Source organism: Botryllus schlosseri, chromosome 16, assembly GCF_051294905.1.
Source record: "Botryllus schlosseri isolate E-star chromosome 16, Bs_hap1, whole genome shotgun sequence".
NCBI classification, from domain to species: Eukaryota; Metazoa; Chordata; class Ascidiacea; order Stolidobranchia; family Styelidae; genus Botryllus; species Botryllus schlosseri.
Window position 1 is genome coordinate 8,705,518 of NC_137251.1, and position 12,872 is coordinate 8,718,389.

General features: G+C 42.5%; 1 protein-coding gene and 2 long non-coding RNA genes across 3 annotated transcripts in view; 1 reads left to right on the forward strand and 2 right to left on the reverse strand.

The window, feature by feature from the left end:
* Positions 1–12,872, reverse strand: part of LOC145459518 (uncharacterized) — a 96,186-nt gene that overhangs the window by 48,237 nt on the left and 35,077 nt on the right. The gene's annotated exons all lie outside the window — the stretch shown is intronic.
* LOC145459513 (thioredoxin-like protein 1) overlaps positions 1–12,872 on the forward strand; it is a 67,254-nt gene that overhangs the window by 5,714 nt on the left and 48,668 nt on the right. The gene's annotated exons all lie outside the window — the stretch shown is intronic.
* Positions 9,174–10,022, reverse strand: LOC145459196 (uncharacterized). The gene is made up of 3 exons (XR_013921303.1): positions 9,583–10,022; positions 9,485–9,524; positions 9,174–9,421 (listed from the first exon to the last, which is right to left on the reverse strand). It is a non-coding gene; the product is annotated as an uncharacterized LOC145459196 (long non-coding RNA).

Sequence of the window (12,872 nt, forward strand, 5' to 3'; positions counted from 1 at the left end):
AAAGTTACGTCACTTTGAAAATTGACAATTTTCTGGACGTCTTAGGTTTTATCAATGAAATATTCAAGAAGGTGTAGCTAGATGTTGGACGACAGTTGAGATACGGCACTTGGATTTATCTGAAGCTTGTCTGATCGTCTATATTTCCAAGTGAAATTTAATACCCTGTAGGGTAGGGTCAAAGGTTAAATTGGGGAGGAAATCTAAAATCAGTCAGGTATTACACGATTTAGACTGCGGATTGCTCAAAAACATATATTAAAATATTTTAGAAAAAACGATCTTAAATTAGGCTTACCATACGTCCTCTTTTAAGAGGATTTGTCCTCTTTTTTGGCTTTTTTGAAAGTGTCCTCGGAGGACGCCCTTTTGTCCTCTTTTTTGAAAATTTAGGTCAGATTTAGAGCAAATTGCGAGTGATATGCCGCAAATTAGCACAGAAGTGAAGCTCCGGCGTGTATTTCGGAGTGAAAAACGGTGATTTTAGGTCTGAGCAAAGATGACCTTTTTTTTTTTTTTTAGTCATCCACCTGGTAGTGTGGAGAGAAAAACGGTATTTTGAGCTCTGAGCGGAGAAGAAGACCTTTTTTTTTAGTCAACCGATCACAAAGTGGGAAAAATTAACCGGTTTTTAAGAATTCTAGTCCGGTTTAGTTGCAAATTTCTGAAAAAGTGTCCTATTTTTAGATTTTCAAAATATGGTAAGCCTATCTTAAATGAAAGTTTGCTTCAAGGAGAATTCGTTCATAGCTGTTTGATTTTGGTTTTGAGACTGTAAAGTGATGAAATTGCAGTTTCAAGAGTACACTTCATTAATTTTGTACACGGAAATGCAGTACTAGTAGGGCGTGCTCGGACATCGAGTCTGGGGTGTGTGCGGACATCATGTCTGGGATGTGTTCGGACTGTGTTGCAATTCGGACATCCTGTCTGGGATGAGTTCGGACTGTTTTGCCCCTCGGACATCGTGTGTGGGGGTGTTCGGGACATCATGTCTTGGGTGCGATTGGACAGTTTTGCAACTCGGACATCGTGCCTAGGGTGTGTTCGTGATGTGTTGCCATTAGGACATCATGTCGAGTGCGTGTTCAGACATCATGTCTGGGGTGTTAGGACTGTGCTGCCACTTGGACATCGTGTCTGGAGGGTGTTCGGACATCATGCCTGGGGTGTGTTCGGAATATGTTGCCATTCGGACATCGTGCCTGGGGTGAGTTCGGATTGTTTTGCCCCTCGGACATCGTGTCTGGTGTGTGTTCCGACATCATGTCTTGGGTGCGTTCGGAAAGTGTTGCAACTAGGACATCATGCCTAGGGTGTGTTCGGATTGTGTTGCCATCCGGACATCGTGTCTAGGGTAGGGTTACCATATTTTTGTGAAGCAAATTCCGGACACCCTTTAGCGCCCACTAGCGGATTCAAAATGAGGTGTAACACATTGTCTGTCAATATGACGTCACACTAGCAAAACATTGCCCAACGACTGTATACGAATGGAGTGGAACATAGGCCATGAATTGGGTCATTTGTAATGTGATATCTGGTGATTGCTACTTGCCAGGGTCTGCAACAAATTTCTCCACGTGCCGGATGAAATCGTCTGTCGGGCCGTATCTGGCCTGTCCGGATTGTGTTTGTCAGCCCTACTATACTGTTAAGTCGGTGCGGCTATCTGGTTGTTTGTTTTAATCAGGTCTGAAACAACATTTTTTCTGTCCCCTTCCGCCCAAATAAAGCCTGGTGTTGGGCCCACCAGAGGGTAATCGGTGTATCTTCTTGGGCATTTACTGTATGCATTTGGCTGTTAAAATTTATCAATGAATCTGTCGATAATATTGATACTTCCATATATTAGGCAACTATAAAATGCACCAGCAGGTTGCACATTCGGTGATTTCCAACTTTTTATGGTGGCAACGTCATTTCCAACTTTAAAATGTGCCGTGGCCAAGCTCAAAACTTGATAAGTTGAAGCTAATTACTAAAAAATTTCAGCTTGCCCAAACTTACTCACGGCCTAGGAAGCTGATTACGTCCAACATCATCGCGATTCCCAGATAAAGGCAAACGACCCCAAGATTTGGAACCACTGTCTGTGACTGAAGCATCCAATCGGATTTGTCCTATTTTTGACTTTTTGAAAGTGTCCTCGGAGGACGGTCAAATGTCCTCTTTTTTGAGAATTTTGGTTAAATATAGGGCGAAATTCGACTGAGATACATTAAATCAGTACTGAAGTAACGCTCCGGCGGCTATTTCGGGAGTGACCTATATATGACCTATATGTCCGGGCAAAATAGTCCTGCCTCATCCAAGACAGTGTAGTATAGTTCAATGTATTTAAAACGTTTCCGTAAAAACCGCACAACCAGTCTTCTCGCCATCGAGCACGTTCTGTCGATCGCGTGACAGGAGCGTCGGGAGCACACACATAATAATTACGTTAATCACAATCACACTTCCCCTTGATCTAAAGATCACAAGGGAAACCAACACATAACGCAACGATGTAACTTCAAACGTGAAAATCAGGTGAACAATTCTAAAAGAGTGTATACATGAAACGTCAAACTTCCCCTTGGTCTAAAGATCGCACGGGAAGCCAAGTCAACGTGATAAGTGTTATATGCCTGTGATCTATTGATAGGGACGGGGAGTCATTTGGTCTTCCTACCCCCGTGATCTATTGATCACTGAACCAAATTTAAAGCTTTTGAGTGTAACCCCGCAGTGAGCCTATATACGACTGTCTGGCCAATGGGCTAATTCTGAATAAATTAACACGAATCGTCTGCTATTAGAAGCACACAAAGTGGATCCCACAACTAAAACATACTGGCGTACAAGAAACGAAAAACTGCGGTGTAGGTGTGCCTCAAACGATGGACGAAAGCGATGACAACTGGAATTTGTAGCATACAGAATTCGTACTTGAAGGCTAAAACTTGCAAGGTATATGCAATCATCACAAGGCATAAGCATTACGCGCGAACAAATCAAAATGTAAAAAAAAATCACTTATTCTTAGTACAGATACACACAACGTCTAGCCTACATAAAAATCAGCCAACCATTGTGGCGGCGCTCGATCCCGATTTGGTCGCGAATGTTCAGAGTTATTTCCCTCAATATCTTGATCGACATTGTCATCACCAGGTTGATCCAGATTAGCCGAGTTATTCCCATCGGTGATATTCTCTTCCGTACCGACTGGACCATTAGCTTCACCCGAGTTACTGCTGTTTTCCGTATCAATGGCATCATCTCCTCTGCTACAATTCAAGTCGATTTCGCACGTCGTAACACCAGAGTGTACTCAAAGGGTACACTCTTTGAGTACACTCTGGTAACACTTCCTGGTGGGTTAGGTAGATCCCCGACAGCGAGTCTAACGTCAGAAAGATGTCGATTCATCCCGTCAACCTCAACCACCACGTCGGCGACAACCCTGGTAACGACACCTCTATTCCATGGAGTAGTACATCGAGCATTTGGTGGCTTCACGAACACTACATCACCGACTCGGTATGGGTTGGAACTATTTTGTCGGTCCAATCTCTTTCTGCTTGCGCGGATCATTGAAGATGGCAAACCAGATTCCTAGCGAAACACCTTATCCGCAGGTACAATATCCTCCGAATTCGGAGTGTGATTGTACCAATACACCATTCGTTCAACACTACATCCAGATCTCGCGGCCATTCTTTTGATAGTTCTGTGATTCCGCTCCACAATACCGTTTCCAGAATGCCGGTAGGCGCAGCTGAACACATGTTCCACCCCCCAACTGTTCAAAAACTGGCGCATTTTCTGGCTAGTAAAACAAGGTCCGTTATCACTCAGAATTTCACTCGGCGCACCTCTTTCCGAGAAGACTTGTTCAAGGATCTGGATGATTTTATCGGCCGTTTCATTTCGCACCGCCCGCCATATCGCAAATCGACTAGGCCCGCAGTCGATCAAACTCAGGTATGGTCGAGTGCTGACGTACGTAATGTCAAGTGCCAGGCGCTCCCAGACAACGGGAACGGAAAGTTGTCCGTGTTCCCATCTCACGGGACTCGGATCAATTCTGCGACAGATGTTGCACTCATTGATTACTCGTTGAACAACATCACGAGTAACAGCTTCGCCAATGCTTCTTTTGGCCACGAAAAGCGTCCGATTCACACCTAGGTGATGCACGTTATGAAGAGTCCGTACCTGTTCAATCACGTTCTCATTACGCCGGTTTACTCCAAGACACACCTTCTTTAGCCAGCGTTGCGGGACTCTCGTTAGTGCATCTGCGAGATTCTCCGACGATGGTACCCAACGGATTGTAACCTCCATGCAGTATTCCTGAAAGAGCTGCGCGATAATTCCCAATCTTCTTTTAATAATCATTTCACTTAGCCCGCTGACTCTAGGTCGGCGCGAATCTTCCAATATTGACGTGACCCAATGGAACACACTGACCGAGTCGGTCACAACTTCCACATTTGTGAAACCCCATCTCAGCACCAAACTCAATCCCTTTGCGACAGCGTCGAGCTCCGCGACATTTATATGCGTCCCGTCGTCCTCTTTCCTCATCCATGCTGCATCTTCGACAACCTTCCCATTTACGGTCAAACAGCATGCCACCGCCATATTGCTCGCATCGCACCATATTTGCGCTCTGCCATCACGATATACTCTCCAGTCACCTCTTACTGGATCGCTCTCTCGTACCTTCGTCAAGATGTCTTCAGCCAAATGCCTAACTGGATTCGGTATTACCCAATGATATATATACAATGATTGGAAACTGCCACGCCCCCTAACGCTGTAAGGTTTACTCCCGCCGAAATCAGCGTGTGCGCGGATAAGGTTGACTGCATACACTTCATTGAGTAATGTTGGCCGTGGTGGAGTACTGCTATCATCTTTGCTGGCAGTTATTCCACTGTTTTTCGTTTGTTGGTTGATTGTTAACAGGTTTTGCGAGCGTAGTGAGACAGTACTGCATACTAAGGTCTAATCAAACTTCCGCCAATGCGCAATATTCAGGTACTGACTAGCTGCTTAGGTTTTTGCACCTGTGGATAAGCGTAAAAAAGCTTGGAAAATTAGGACAGATTGAGATTCGAACATTTGTAAGCATCAATTACGCCATCTGATATCTTGAAAGCGAAACTGATTAAGATGCTTTTGTGAGTAATCTTATTGCTGGTGGGTGGCCTACCTGAAAATTCGATGAGACCCATTTAACAGAAAGCAACTTTATTGAAGGCTACTATAATATTTATAACTCTTTTTTCTCACTAATAGTTGATTGATGAATAGTTGGTGGCGTCAGATGTGAGATAGTTTTGCATACCAGGGTGTGCTAAAACCTCTGCCAATGCGCAATTGTTCCAGCAAAACGTTTTTGCACTGGCGCCAAATATGAATGGGCGGAAAACCTTGAGAAATTTATAAGGAGCATGCGTCAAGATCGTGGCTGGATCAATTGTACAAAAAAAGACGATTTAAAGATTTGCGAACTTCATTCGCGTCACCTGATTTGTTGAAAGGTGAGGAAATGATTCTATACTGTAGCCTACTCTTCATCATTGCATAAGCACTACAGAGTGGTGGGCTACCTTGACTATATATTTTGATTCCCATGGTAGTTGACTGGTAAGCTGATGAAACGAGTTTCGTTTTAATGTCTAATGCATTTGCTCTTGCGTATAGGACACAAATCGATCAATTTGCAAATTGGAGCAATTCCAACCTTAAATTTGCCTGTAAATTGGCTAGATTGTGTTCTCATGACTTTATAGCTGTGTCGAAAACTTCATCGCGAATATTTCAGCAATGCTGTTCACGGTGATGTTTCATGTGTCTAACTACTTCTGATTTTTTGCATTTTCAGTGAAACAGAATATTGTATTCAGTACAACGAAAGACGGAATGGTAGGATTCGTTGATCTTGGGGAGTCGAGACCTGTAGATGATGATGAACCAGCTACACACGCTCTTCAAGTTTATGCCAGTGGCCAGGTAACGTCTGTTTCCAAACCCTTGGCATACTGCGCAACAAAGTCGGTGGCTTCATTTCAACTTTCGAGTATGCCTATATTCTGGAAATGTGTCGGCATCTTGGAGGATTGTGGATTTCGGGTAGCTGCGTTTGTTGCTGATGGACTCAGTGCAAATCGCAAGATGTTCCAAGAGCGTACGCAACAACCTCGACGTCAGCCGCACTGGTGGTACGAAACTTCTCAACAAGGATGGTAAAATTATTCGTCGGCGGCATTTTACGGCTGTTTGAACTGACGGAATTGAGATGCTGCAAATTGACGGATGCACATTTTCGTATGCAAAGCTTGGCAAAGATGCGGGAGATTTTTGCAGCTCAGCTTCTGTCTAATAGTGTTGCGCGTATTATGCGAGCAGGAGAGGTGACGCTAAAGAAGCTTCTGCATGGTTTGCAGGTATTTACAAGTGGTTCGACATTATGAATACATCAACCAAGTTCAGCTACAACGCCGACTTGAAGCCATATTGCAGTCCAGACGATTCACGCTTGGACTGGCTGGAAAATGATTTCTTGCCTAAAATGCGAAAATGAATAGATTCTTGTGCTGAAGGAACAGCAACTTAGAAAACTAAAAAATTCTTGGGTCTCGATAACCATTTATGCATTTAATAACCATGGACAGGTACGGTCAAATAGCCGAATCCTTATTCTGCACTACATATATTAATGAATTTGGTGACACCTTGATATCATATAAAATTACGGAAAAATAATGTTCCCCATCCTACCAATGATTCGGGCAAGAGCAAGCAAAGATGGACAAACCAGCTAAACAAGGCAGATTTCATCAAGAGTAGATACGGCATCGTTCGGGTCGTATTTGGCCATTCTTGAGCCAACGAAAGCGAGTGTACTGCTGCATTATTAAGGACATCATCCAAATACTTTTCCCAAGTTGAAGATGACAAAAATTGATATCTAGCACTGTTATTGCTTAACAAATCACGCATAAACTGTTTTTGTTGTCCACATGGTTATTTTTGCATTGGTCTAGTTCTGTACAGTTGCATATTAATGTTACTTTTTTCAAATGCCTGCATCATTATTTCGGTCATATACACATGAATTAGGGATTTGAGGATTAAATTATGTATTCGTAAATGTTCTATCTGTGAAGTGTATGTATCTTCCTCATTTCTTTACATAACATGATGGAATCCTGAAAATTCAATTCTGTATTGTAAGGCATCGAGATTTTGTGGAATGATCATGGATAGGTGACTTTTTTCAGAGGTGGGTGATGTATGCAACGTTGCTACTGAAGTAGTGGAAGTATTGCTACAATGATTTACTCAGGTTCAAATAGAAGTAGCGAAAATATAAATGTGTATAGTACTTTTAAAAAGTTCTAAAAGTAGATTTGGTTGTTCGCTCGGAGTCAGTTGGAAATAGTCACTTTTGAAATTGCAGGGTTAAGCTTAGTGACTACCGCAAAATGGCCATTGAATATGTGCGTGCTATTTTCAAAACTCAGGAGATCTAGATATCCCCAGAAAAAAAAAGTTGTGATGTTTTTGTTTGGTGAGTAGTATGAAAACACAATCACCCGCGGAAGTAGGCAAACCTACTCGAGTACTCAAAATAACTAGAATTACTCCTTTAAAAACTACGTCTGCTTGATATTTAATTATATATGATGTTATTGATGTAGGAATATGATGGAAAAGCGACACCTCAAGTTGGAATGAAGGTTGTGTCCCTTGCAACAAAGGTTGAACGTCCGCGACTGTGTGAACATAAGCCTCGTTGGTCGTCACAAGGCTACATCACGGGGATTGCGTGTAATTGCGAGTCGTCAATGTGTGAATTGGATTTACGATACGCGCATGACGCGCGAAATTTATCTTGTGAACTAGGTGTACGACTGTACGAAGTACGTGTACGTGAATCAACGATTATATGGCAGCGGTCCGCTAGCATAATCAGAAGAAAAATGCCAGACGCGAGAAAGAAATGCGCTTTTAAAGCTACTTAACACGTTGACGCTAATTGCCACTGATAAATATACCCAATGAATTAAATATCATCGCTAGTTCCTCAACGAAGTATTGCTGAGGAAGCCTTTGTTTACAGCACAACTGTGTATGCGATGAAGCGTGACCAGGAACACGCTGAAACGCAGAGCTCACGGTAGTTTCCAATCATTGTTCAGTGTTGGGATCAAGTCATTACCTTCGAGTCAAGAGTCATTTCGAGTCATTGAACATTTTGACTCGAGTCAAGTCAAGTCAATCGATTTTCGAAGGTGACTCGAGTCAAGTCAAGTCACTCGATTTTTGGAGGTGACTCGAGTCAAGTCGAGTCAAGTCAAGTCAAGTCACGAGTCAAGTCACATTTCAAGTCAAGTTGCCTTTTCGAAGTATGAGGTATGCTACGTTATGGCATTTTGCTAGCTGTCTGAAATACAGACTGAGTGGTCATTGATTTTGAACCGATGAAAAAATATAGATTTAAATATACACACAAGAAAGCGCTGTATCGTTCACATATGAGTAGAACTGCTAAACTACGTATGCATATAATTGCATAGCCTCAGTTTATAGTCAACGGCCAAAATAGAGTGAGAGAAACGAATTAATTAGATGCAATACAGTACCCATTTACAAATTGATATGATACAATTCGAATCTGCGCCAACGGTTGAGGACGATATAATATTCGAATTCAATTTCAATAAAACAAGAAGTTTGGTTAAGGTAAGAACGGAGAACAGAAATAAACATTTTGCTATAAAATTCTTACTATACTAGTCTACGACAACGTAAGCTGTAAGCTTCGATCACTTCGCTTGCGGTAAATATATTTGTGAGAGAACAATGGAGGCTCAGTAAAACGCACGATCATTGAATGATTGGTCGCTCTCACGGGTTACATCAGCGTTTCGCGAACAATCCGAACAAATGCAAGATACAGTGATTTTTATCGAAACCGATTACTTGATGACTTGAAATTGACTCGTGAATTTTGCTCCGAGTCACGAGTCAATCCACATTTCTGATGCGCCGAGTCAAGTCAAGTCAAGTCATTTTAGCAGAGTGACTCGAGTCAAGTCAAGTCATACGAAAAAGGTGACTCGAGTCAGACTCGAGTCAAGTCATGACTCGAGTCATCCCAACACTGGTACAAAATAAATGCATACGCGAAATTGACTTTGAAACGGGTCGACTCTGAGAAAAATATAGCTTGTATATCACGGAAAACATCCGCTAGCTCCCGACCAATGACTCGAATATTATACACATGGTTAGTCTTGTTCACTACATACGATTTTATCGCTTGCCAGTTCTGGGATACAATTTCTTGGTATTGGTCGCCTGTCTCTGGTGGTGTGTCTTCTTCCTCGCGAATGCGATTTCTCCGTCGTCGACTCATCTGTAGAAGCGATAACACAGGGTCAAATTCAACACTTTCTAATATTAAACCAGCGTTACTTACAATGCGGTTTCTTTGGCGGTATCTTCCTTGGGTCTTTATACTAAACAAGTAACACGTCAAACTATGTCGCTAACATAGTGCTATAGCAGACAACTTACCAGTAGACTTGCGTGTTGTTATTAATCCTTGAGTTTGCTCTGTCTGTTCAACAACAAAATCATTACATCATGCTCCTATCATTCTGAACAGTAATAACTCACCGATATAATTCTTTAATTCCACGCTTGTTGTGTCTGTAGGATAATCGAACAACAAATCATATTCGTAAATTAAAGTAGTCATATCAGATAACTTACCTATTAAGTAGTTAACCATAGACTCGCTCTGGAATACGCTCAGCTCACCAAATACGTCGTTACTATAACTCAATTTTAACTGTTTCAACCCACGGATTATGTCTGGATCAATAAAGTACGGCACGTGGTGATGTCTTTTTATAGAGCTCATTTTCGCACGCTTAGGCGATTCGCTTTTTATTGCTATTGTGTAACAACCCTTTCCCTCTCGACACCGCGCGGCGTTTCACACCTTATTGAGGTTCTCTTCGTGGTTATTGTTACAGACATCTGTTATGGCAACTAGCGCGATTATTGAGAATTATTTTCTGTATTATCATAACTTAACAACCCCCACCTTGAGCAAGACGGAAAAATTCATCCACAGAGTACTAGATTTCTACGTACATGGACAAAACGTGAACCGTGTTCGAAAGTGTGATTTCGCCGCATTGGTTAACTCGATTCGGTTATACGGCGCGACTGGAATGGCGTTTTTAGTGTCATAAGCATTGCAGCGAGGAAAAGCGACATTCGTTCGATTGCATTGTACAGAGATTTAACAACAGACATCTTGAATAGCCTACTCACTACAGTACATTGATAAGTGACTGGGTAAGAAGAAAATTCATTCGTGTCATTTGCCACTTGCGAATGGTGTAATTTCCTACAGAACTCCTGTAAAGTCTACTTCAAACCAAATCTATTCGCACGGATCATCAGCGTTATACAAAGCCTGTTAACCTGTTTTATAACACGCGGCTAATTCTATAAATGACGATTGATTTGCTGATGACTCCCACTTTACCAAACGATATGGCATCGAACAGCGTCAACAGCATGCAAGTCGGAGCAACTTCAAATTTCCACGTCGGTGGCAAATTCGTCTCATCACCCAAAAGAGGCGGCGTTAGTCAATATCTCAAAGGTATATTCATCGACGGAAATAATGAAGAGATATCTTTCACGTGTTTCAATCATGAATTGTTCGGGAACATTGAGAAAGCGTTCTCCAAACGAAAAAAACTCATGGTCAAATCCGGTTGGGTCCAAATTGATAAATTTACTGGTAAACCGACTGTGTTACTGGGTCGGGCTTCGTCGGTAACCCCGCACGGAAAATCGAGACATACGACTGAAGAATATCCATTATTGACCTGTGAATCGGTATACGGACATAAAGATGAATACGTATCGATCACCGCTACGTGTGTTTCTCGAGAGGAGAAGATGGTCAATTCCGGCACCGGAAAGGAGTTGAAATTATACAGTTTTACATTGAAAGATGATACCGGAGAGGTCGTGTTGATCAATGGAACAAAGCCTCGCTCGTACCCGGGAAGAAATATCAACTCACTCGTGTTAAAAACTGTGTCGGTAGATTGAAAATCGATCAGTTAACTAGACTTGTTGAATTGAAAGAATAGTTTGCGTATTTGTATACCACAATACAATATTTCATTTCGTGTAAAATGCTTGACCTATGTGATTCGACAACTGGGTTAGCGCGGTGTTGTTCTACTGCTCGAGGTGCGAATATTGTGCTATCGCGGTGAAGTCGCGACTGTGAACAGCAGACTATTCTATAGGTGCGAAACAGCGGTATGGAAGGTGTGAATAATCCGATCTGAAAGTCAGCGTGCTATTCAGGTTACGCAGGGATCGATAGCGAGGAAAGACTTAGAACACGATCGGTCATTTGTCACGACTAAACTACATCATATATAATAATTTACGATATACACATTAACAAAGGTTCATTCACATGACTATTTACTTGATATAGGCTTACCATATTTCGGAAATGAAAAAAGAGGACACTTTTTCAGAAATTTCAGACAAGCAAAACTGGAGAAGAATTCTCAAAAACAGGTAAATTTCACCCGCTTCATGATCGGTTGACTAAAAAAAAAAAAAAAAAAAAAAAGGTCACCACTTCCGCTCAGAGCTCAAAAACACGTTTTTCACTCCACATTGCTAGGCGGATGACTAAAAAAAAAAAAAGGTCTTCTTTTCGCTCAGAGCTGAAATCACCACTTTTCCCTCCGAAATACCCGCCGGAGCTTCACTTCTGCGCTAATTTGCGGCATATCACTCGCAATTTCCTCTAAATCTGACCTAAATTTTCAAAAAAGAGGACAAAATCTCAAAAAAGAGGACAAAAGGGCGACCTCCGAGGACACTTTCAAAAAAGTCAAAAAAGAGGACGTATGGTAAGCCTACTTGATACATATTCAACACCGTGCGAGAGATGCCTGAAAGGGCGATTCACGGCCGCACCCATAAGACACAATAGCCGCTTGCGACCCCCGCCATAAGACTAACGATATATCATTGTCGTACTCACCGTAAACGTTGGGATTAAGTCGAATCGGTCATATTTAATAATTTGTAGTATACACATTAACTAAGAATCAATCACGTGACTATTTACCATTCCTGATACCTATTCAACACCGGTCGAGAGTTGACTATACCCGAAAGGGCGATATGCCGACGCACCCAGAAGAACACATGGCGAGTCACCACAGATCCCGTAAGAATACATGACAGGCACATCATCGTCGGTTTTCCATGCGACGTGCGAGAGATGCCTATACCTGAAAGTGCGACATGCGACCACGAGTTTTCCATGCGATGTGCGAGAGATGCCTATACCTGAAAGTGCGACATGCGAGCGGATCCATAAGAACCAATGGCGATGTGCGAGCGGAAGGGGGGTCTAAAAGCGCGATATGCCAACACAAGTTTCCATGCGACATGCGAGCGGGCCACCCCCAGAGCGATCTACTATACTACTCGCGCACGATACACTGAAGGTGCTGCGGACCGACATTATTACTCGTGCCCACTGCCCATGCAACAAGATCACACAAATTCATTTTGTCCAATCCTGCTACAGACTTTAACTGGCCTGAAACTTCTGATGGGAGTCCATTTACAAATGCGCACCGAATTAACGCCTCGGATGCATCCACCTTCAACCCAATCAATAGCGCCAGCCTTTTTAGGTCGGAAAGGTACACATCGACAGGCTCGTCATCCAGCAGTATTCTTCGCTGAAATTGGCCATACGCGTCGTAACAATTTACCCCGAACGCATTCAAAATAGC